We start from the raw sequence: 8,998 nt of genomic DNA on the forward strand, positions 1-8,998 counted from the left end.
AGGACTTTTAATTCAATGGAAGCGTCACACTGTAAATTGTTCGCATCAACCATTCATAATGCGCAGCTCTTCTTAAAATCGTGTGCAATGGCATGCGAACTTCTCTCCCTAGACATCTCTTTGATCTTGATGCGCTACCGATGCGCTAAACAAATTTTAATACATTTTTCTAACACCTCGAAAAGGAGCAAATTGGTACAGGAATTCAGTAATAACCTTTTACTGGTTAAAGATACGTCGAAAAAACCTTCACCATTGCATTTCTCGTGAAATTCTAGCCTGATTTGATATATCATATCACCCCCTTCCCATTTAAAATTCTGAAGTTGAATTCAAGATGGCTGACATCAAGATGGCCGTCGACCACACGGGTGGCGTCAATGTGGTTCCTTCTTGGCCTGATAACGATTGGTCATCACCATTTCCATGTTGCGCGCTGCAGTGGCCTTGTACCGGGGGTGTTAAGTGACTTTTTGAGCCACCCTGTACAATTAAATTCAACACATTTTTGTACTTAATACATCATTTGTATTTATTCTTTTACAAACAAAATACAGTTCCACCAGAAGGGAATTTTGCAGCACATTTTACTTGCCCTATTTGAGAAATGTTACACCTTTATGCCCATTCGGTTAACCTGCTCATTGTCTCTCCTACTAAATAATATAATTCTAATAATTTGGATAATGGCCTCTCTTGGCTCACCAGAACATGTGCACTTAGAAGATCAAAATCAAATCTTTTTCTATTCTATAATTTGATGCACATACACAGATAAACAGGTCATATAATCGTACAAAAATAAAATAATGCAAATGCTTTCAATTAATCAGGTTATGTTGATTGATTGATTGATTGATTTAGTTTATTTTACTTCGCGTTTTGTGCCTCTTGGCTAATTTGCGAAGATGAGGATGAGTGATGAAAGGATGAAATTGATGAATGGACATTCACAAACAACCAAGCCCGACCGGGATTCGAACCCGGGACCCTTGGCGTCGCAGCGCGATGTGCTAACCGCTCGGCCACAGGGTCGGGCAATCAGGTTATGTTATCTTAGCTTTCATGCAAATGAGAATATGATTAAAATTATAATCCATTGTCAATGAAACATTTGTGCGCAATTAGCGCAATAGGTAACGCTAGTTCATTTCTTCCCAGAAATTTTAATTGGAACACCATTTAAAATATTTTTTGGTTAAAAGGATGCAAATTGCTTTTCATCCCTTTTTGTGCGTACAATTGAACACAAAATTGCATGTAGTCCAGTTTCGCCTAATCCCCTTTGCCTAACTGCTTATCGGCACAGTACGCGTATAATGTGATTTATGAAATTTAACGGTCTCTCCACAGGCCGAAATGCCTGTTTTTTCCTGCTGCATTTATTGAAAAAAATTGTCTTAATATATGTACATTTAGAAAGTTTTTCGTTTTACCTACTTTATACCCTACTATACCCTACTGCCTATATCTTTACTTTTTACGCCTGTTTTTTTTAATTTTCAATGACATTTTTAGAATGTGTTTTTAAAAAATTGTACATAACTTAGTTTTCTTTCAAAAACATTATTTATTAGCACATTACGATGTTGCCAGTTGCCAGAAACAATTACAAAGCTGGGAAAAAGAGGTGAAACTCTTATCCATTAAACTCTTGGAGGAATCGGTGCGGCTACTAATTGAAGTGTCAGGAGAAAAAGTTAGCTGTTGCAGAAAAGTGCAAAGGTGTAATGAGTAAAAATGTAGAACTGGAAAACTTGAAAACGATTTGTGATATTCTTAAACGAGAAAAAATATTTTATTCACGATATGAATCCAGTTCTTACAATAGCCTATTTCATGGGTGGTCAAATGAGATCATTATCGTTATGAAAATCATTCTTTATGACAGATGAATGTTCAAGAAAGCAAAAAACAAAAAAAAAAAAAAAAAAACTAGTGGTTGTGTGTAATCAAGACAACAAATGAAAGTAAATATGTTGTTTACTAGTTGATTTTAAAATGAAATTATAGAGATAAATTATTTGGAACTTTCCCACTTTATTTTTGTTTATTGTGCCTATTTTTTTTAATTTGGTGCCTATTTTCCACATTATAAATGCCTTTTTGTCTGCCTATTCTAACCAAAATAAATGCCCGAACTCCGGTGCAAGTTATGAAAGTCATTCTTAGTTATCCTTGATATCACACACCTGGTTAGGTTAGATAAAACAAGAACAAGCAGAACATTAAGCATCAATGAAGCAGCTTAGAGTTTCTAATCCGACTAAAGTCAGAGATTGAAGGGGGTCGAGTGGAGGATTGTTTTTGCCTACTAAAAGATCGACCAAGAAATGGAGTCCAATTTTCCTTTATCTTACAGAAAATATAACAAACACCCCCGGCTGCTGGATTGTGTGACAATGCTCCTTTTTCGGAGCAACACCTGGCTATTTGGCATGGGCACATGTTGGGAATTGTTTGGTGTTTACTTGGATCAAAATTTCCCTCATTCCTCCTTCCGACCGGTTTAGGTGGTTAGGTGAAATGGGATGCCATCCGAAATTGGGGTATTTGTTCAAATTGGCCGAATGGTTAGTGCAAGTTCTTTATATCAGAATTACTTTAATTCACAATTCCCTGCAAAGATGAATTATTAATTAATACCAGTGGCGTGTCCAGGATTTTCGCAGTAATTTCTATCATTTACTGCCTTTCACTTTTTAAAAATAATACTGGAGCAAAGGGGAGGGGTTATGAACCCCACCGATCCCCTCTTGGCACGCCACTGATTAATACATTTCTGGCTGTCATATCCCTTGTCATTTTGAAACACATGATACTCCCTCATATAACCACATTTTTTCACAGGCACAACAAAGCAAATGAGTACTGATTGATTCCCACAAATCTTTCAGGGGAAAACAAAGAAGGGGAGAGCTGGCGTCGTTACGTCCACATATATGATGAGTCACTAACAGGTTGTCCAGTTTGCTTACCCCGATTGAGGCTTTCAGGCAGTTCAACGTCAACGAACGCTTACATTCAACATATGGAAAGCCAAAGGCGCATAACAAAGCTGAAATAAGCAAAAATGGCAGAATAGGCATTTTAGGGACGATTAAGCAAAATAGGCACTCACCTAATAGGCATTTATAGGCAATATAAAAATCCGTTTTTGGACTAGAAACACAATGAAACGAATTAAAAATATTAAAGCCTATTTCTTACTAGACCCGGTGGAGAAGGCACATTGTAGTTCGGATCCAACTTTAAACAAGAGGTGGTCATTTTCGTTCAATCGCCCTCACCTTCATGCCTCGCCCTCACCCTCATGTCTCGCCCTCACCCTCACATGCCCTCACGACTCGCCTTTCACCCTCACGGATTTTTTTTGCCCTCACCCTCACACGCCCTCACCCTCACGACTCGCCTTTCGCCCTCACACACCCTCACCCTCACGACTCGACTTCATCCTCACCCTCACACGCCCTCACCCTCACGGATTGACATGGCCCTCACCCTCACACGCCCTCACCCTCACGACTCGCCTTTCGCCCTCACCCTCACATGCCCTCACCCTCACGACTCGACTTCGCCCTCACCCTCACACGCCCTCACCCTCACGACTAGCCTTTCGCCCTCACCCTCACACGCCCTCACCCTCACGATTTGCCTTTCGCCCTCACCCTCACACGCCCTCACCCTCACGACTCACCAGTCGCCCTCACCCTCACACGCCCTCACCCTCACGGCTCGGCTTCGCCCTCACCCTCACACGCCCTCACCGTCACGGGTCGATCTCGCCCTCACCCTCACACACTCTCACCCTCACAAGTCTTCGGAGGGTGAGGGTGAGGGTGAGGTCTGCCCTCATGAGGGTCGCCCTCCGGAGGGTGACCAAGCAATATTTTTATTTATTTTTAACCCAATTAAAGGAATGTGGAAGAATTTAAAAGAAGTAAGAAAGAGCGAAACGACTGTTGCTCTACTTTAAAAATTGTTGTTCTTCGAGGAAGAAAAATAAGAAGGATTTACTCCAGCACCTTAACACAGTGTCCCACGAGTCTCTCTTGACTAATAGTGTCAAATGTGAAGTGATTTTATGAATAAAATTTTCCGCCTGTTTACGTCTAACGTTGCGCAGATTTGGTAGTTCGCAAACGGTGTAATTGTTTCATGTTACCTTACGGAACAGCAAATACATTTCTGAACACGAGACTTGCGTCAGGAAACAAGCATTTAGTCTGTTCCAGTATCACAGGAAAAGAATATCGTCCTGCAATGTTCAAGCCTCTAGATATTTTCCATTAATAATGTCTAATCACAATAATAAGTTAGAAGAAATAACTCGCATTTTCACAACTACCAATATTCTCGTTTTTCTTCATCACTTAGAAAATTATATCTCGAAGATATCTGCTATACTACAAGAAAGCAATTCAAAATTAAAGTAAAAGTTCAACTACATGTCTACGACATTTACAATATTGGAGGGAGAGAATACTTAAAAATTGTTTATTCAATCGAAGGTAAGGGCGTGGTGTAGTGGTTACAGTACTCGGTTGGACTGCTAACGGTCCCAGGTTCGATCCTCCATACTAGGTGTTCTTTTTTTTCTTTTTTCTAAATCCCCTTCTATTAAATAAGAGCATGGTAACGTTATTTGTAATAGCAGTGTATAGTGGCTACATTGTTCTGCATATGGAATTTATAAAAAAAGATAAACAAATAAATGAATTGACACACGTTCAAAGGGATATTTTCATGTATACGATCGTGAATTATGATACTCTAACGATAATTGTGTACTGCTTCAAAGACATTGACAAATATTAATGAAATAACTATTTATATTTGTGGCAATTCAGGACATACTAATTTTACCCCTTTTCCCACTCGAGTTCAATGCAAGGAAACCTCCGCAAATATAGAATGAAAAGTTTTCATCATGTGCAATTCTCCATTAAATGTTTTCGCCGAGTCGTACTACCTTCGATTTTTTTGTTACAAACAAGTATTGTTTGCACATTACATGTAGGAGGAGAGTTGCATCTACATTTCACATTGGTCAGCTCCTTCTACTTACTTTCAGGAGCGAAAGCTTGTAGGGTAGTGTTTACCGTTCAGGACTGTCAATCTCATGGTCGTAGGTTCAAACCCTTCCGGTGGCAGAAAATGTTCGTAAGTTTTAGACCTATCCCATTGTGTTCATTGTCCACGCCATGTGAAACGGAATGATTCAGTTTGGAATTAACGATGGGGGGAGGGGAAATATTAAATTACAAAATCTCCATTTCAACGAACCGAGAAGTGGACAAAAATTGGGTAATTCTTATAAATATTAAAATTACATTCATGTTTTTAGTGGTATAATCGCAGGTAAAATCAAAGATCTTACATGGAAGATTTTATCTTGCTCTGAACTAAGCCAAAAGGCATTTCGCACCGATCTAATACATTCTCCAATACATTTCAAAATGTTATTGAATGTTTAATGTCGATAATTTGACCAATGCATCAATTCTTGACGCTGAGACGATATTTTCTGCAACTACCTCTTCTCTTCAGTCCCTTCTGCTCTTCTCTTCTCCTTCTTCTTCCCTCCTTCTGCTCTGCTTTTATCTCATATCGCCTTCCCTACTTTACTCGCATCTTATCTCTATCCCACTCATCTCCGCTCCTCGTATCTCCTTTCCTGTGTTAGATTTCCGACTCCACTGCAATCGTCTTTTCCTTCTTCTCTTTTCTCTCCTTTACTCTACTCTCCACTCCCCTCTTCTCGTCTCCTCTTCTCTCATCTCGTTTTCCTTCTCTTTTCTCTTCTTTGCTCCATTTTCCTCATCTCTCCTAGAATCTTCTTCCATTCTCCTCACGACATCTCCTCTCCTCGTCTATCCTTTCTTTCTTCTCTCCTCTACTTTTCCTCTTCTCCTTTCGCTTTCTCTTTCTCCCCTTCTTTGTCACCTTTCGTTTTCTATCACCTCTTTTCCTTTCTGTAGACTTATCAGCAATGAAATACTAGAAAACCTATTTTTTTCTTTGAGAAAGAATTTTGTCACTTGCGATATAATAGTGATATTTTTAATAATTTAATACGATAATACTTGTTTTTATTTCTTTCGCGTATTTTATAAATATCTATTGTGCATGTGGCAACCCTGAAATTGAGCCTAACTGTACACGCAACCCACCAACGCCTTGCGTAAATTGGGTTGCCTAGTTCAAAATGTCGTTGTCCTAAAACTTTTGAGAGACTGTACCAAGTAATGACATTTTCAACTTCTTACAAACTGTCCCTTATTTTCTCTCTTATTGAAATATCTGTCTTTAAATCTCTTTGATAAAGCTGCCCATCAGGGTGTGCCTAGGCACACCCGGCACACCCCTTAGCTACGCCTATGGCTAGAGCACAATAAGAAAACCCACAACCCTCCCTCACACAGCAACATTCACCCCTCTAGCATTATAATAATGCTGGTTTTGAAAACGTAACGTTCTCAACCCACGAGTTTGCGAACAAGAATTGGCAATGAATGGTTTCTATTATTTCCACATTGCGTTGACCACCAGGCAGTTAGATGCCTTCAATGTCACTTTTGGTCGCAGCGCTTTCTCTTTAGCCCTGCCTTTGATCTTGCAATCTGCTTCCCAGAAGGGTGCATCATTTTCGGAAATGTACATTGAATTCTTATGCTGGACCCCAACCTGTCACAAGGAAGCGTGAACGAACTTTTGAAAAGGACAAAACTTGACAAATGAGTTGCTTCTCTTTGCCGCTCTAGCCACTCAAAATCTTTGGTACAGTGGGATCCATGAGTATTACCTTGCAAATTGTCCATGACTATTTTCATTAATTTTTCCCTTGCATCCGATGTGTTTTTAAGCGATGGATTCTTATGTAAGCTGGTGCAGAAGTTGTCAACAGCTTGTTTAGAGTTTTGTTTCAATGATTGAAATTCTTATTGGGTCAAATAAAGTGCACGAACATGGTGATGGACAATTCGCACGGTAATACTCTTAGATCCCACTGTACCATCGCCGGCCCCCGTGGCGGAGTTGTTAGCACATCGAGCTAGGACGCCTGGGATCCGGGTTTGAATCCCGGCCTGACATGGATGATTGTGAGTGTACATTCATAAATTTCATCATATCATCATAGAATAATATCATCACTCATCCCCATCTTCGCAAATTAGCCGAAATTAGCACAACAAGCGAAGTAAAATAAAGCAAATCAATCAATCAACCTTTGGTATCGGATGGTAGCTATAGGCGAAAAAAATGAACCGATACCGATACCCCTGGTATCGGCTCAGCCCTAGAAATTATCTTAATCACGGCGTTCGGGACGGGAAAAATTAGTAATTTTCAGACCAAGTCTGAACACTTCGGAAATCTTGAATTCCTTGGAATATTACCGAATTGTAACGATGTTCCTATAAAGGTCGGGTAGCAACACTGAATGGCACGGTTTGCCCATCTGTAACGCCAAAAGCTTGTGTCCCCGCCCTCTACAAAGCCCTTCTTGGAAGCAGTTGCCAGTGTATGCATCTGGCATTTTTCTTTGACAAGCTGGGAGAATTCGGGTTCCTGAAATCTGAGCATGTTTTATGTTGGAAGTAAAGGAAAGGAAGCGTATGTGGATCATTTAATAAATGCTAAAGTAACATTCCGTACGATTTTAAGCATCACTGGTTGTATTTGCACCAAGCACTTTGGCTTTCTCAAAGGTTTCGCTACAATCTTTTGCAGTTTGTTGATTTTAACATTCTAGATAAAACGCATGAAGTTGAAAGTAGTGTGTGCGTGTTTGTGGTATATACATCAACACGTGTGTAATCTAGAGATTCCCATGTCAGTCACTGTCAGTCTAAATCATGTTTTCTGATTCTGTCTAGTCCGGTGTTTCAGGATTGTAGACTTTACTTAATATTGCGAATTTGCAACACTGCACAACACAGAGTGACGGACAAGTAGCGGGAATTTCGTTAATTTGAATGAGTAAATGTCACCGTAGGTGCTTTACTAAAGAATGGTTATGAATTCATAAGCAAGGATAAGGCTAGTAAATGCTTTCAACAACATACAATGCTCTATTACTCTAGTTTCAAGACGGCATTGAATGGACTATCTATCAGGGTGCAAAAGGTCTGCGGAGGGACTACTGCCAGAATCCACCAATAGGGCTGCACTGGCTTTCTCTAGAACACGTGCTTTTGTTTATATCCACTTCGTAGTGGAAAAAAATGGACTATAGGTGATTTTTTTTTCAATTACTGGAATAAAAACTAACAAATTATAAGAAGTTTCAGACACTTACAATGCAGAAAGCATCGAGAATTAACCACTTTAAAACATGACAATTTGGTATTTTCCGACTGTTCGGAATCCCGAAAAGTAGAGAAATTATTTTCCGACGTCGAAATGGGCCTGGTCAAAGCAAACTATTGTAGGTGGCAGCACCCCTGTTGCGTCCCCACGCTTTTAATCGGCAATTGTTCTCCCATTTAAATACATGGGAAATGTGATGCCGAACGTGCTGCTTTTACATTAAATTGGAAGTTTAATATCATCTTAACCTCAGAAGTGATGTCTGAACATGATAGTTGTATAATCAGTGCTGTAAGAGTAAGACTTTTGAAAAGACGATCGTCAACAATAGAAAAGATATCGGAACTAAAAGAAGCCTTAAAATTTGCACAGCACATTTTTACGTCACTTGCAATTTTCACAATTTAAGTGATCTATTGTTGAGAATCCGGTCAAAAATAATGCATAATAATTCCGCGCGACTGTACTTTTATTTTTATAGTTGTTTTTAATAACTGACTTTTTTTCACGTGATATAATACTTTTCCACGTAGCTAGTAAATATGGTCCTTTGTTCATACACACATTTATTGTCAAGAATAGTTATTACATAAAATATTTTTTCTTCTGTTTCATGTCTCGCAACCTCTAGGGTTATCTTATTTACAGGTATTATAATTTTAAAATTGTTGTTACCAAGAAAAAG

This window comes from Lepisma saccharinum, chromosome 14, assembly GCF_977018435.1.
Source record: "Lepisma saccharinum chromosome 14, izLepSacc3.1, whole genome shotgun sequence".
In the NCBI taxonomy this organism is placed as follows: Eukaryota; Metazoa; Arthropoda; class Insecta; order Zygentoma; family Lepismatidae; genus Lepisma; species Lepisma saccharinum.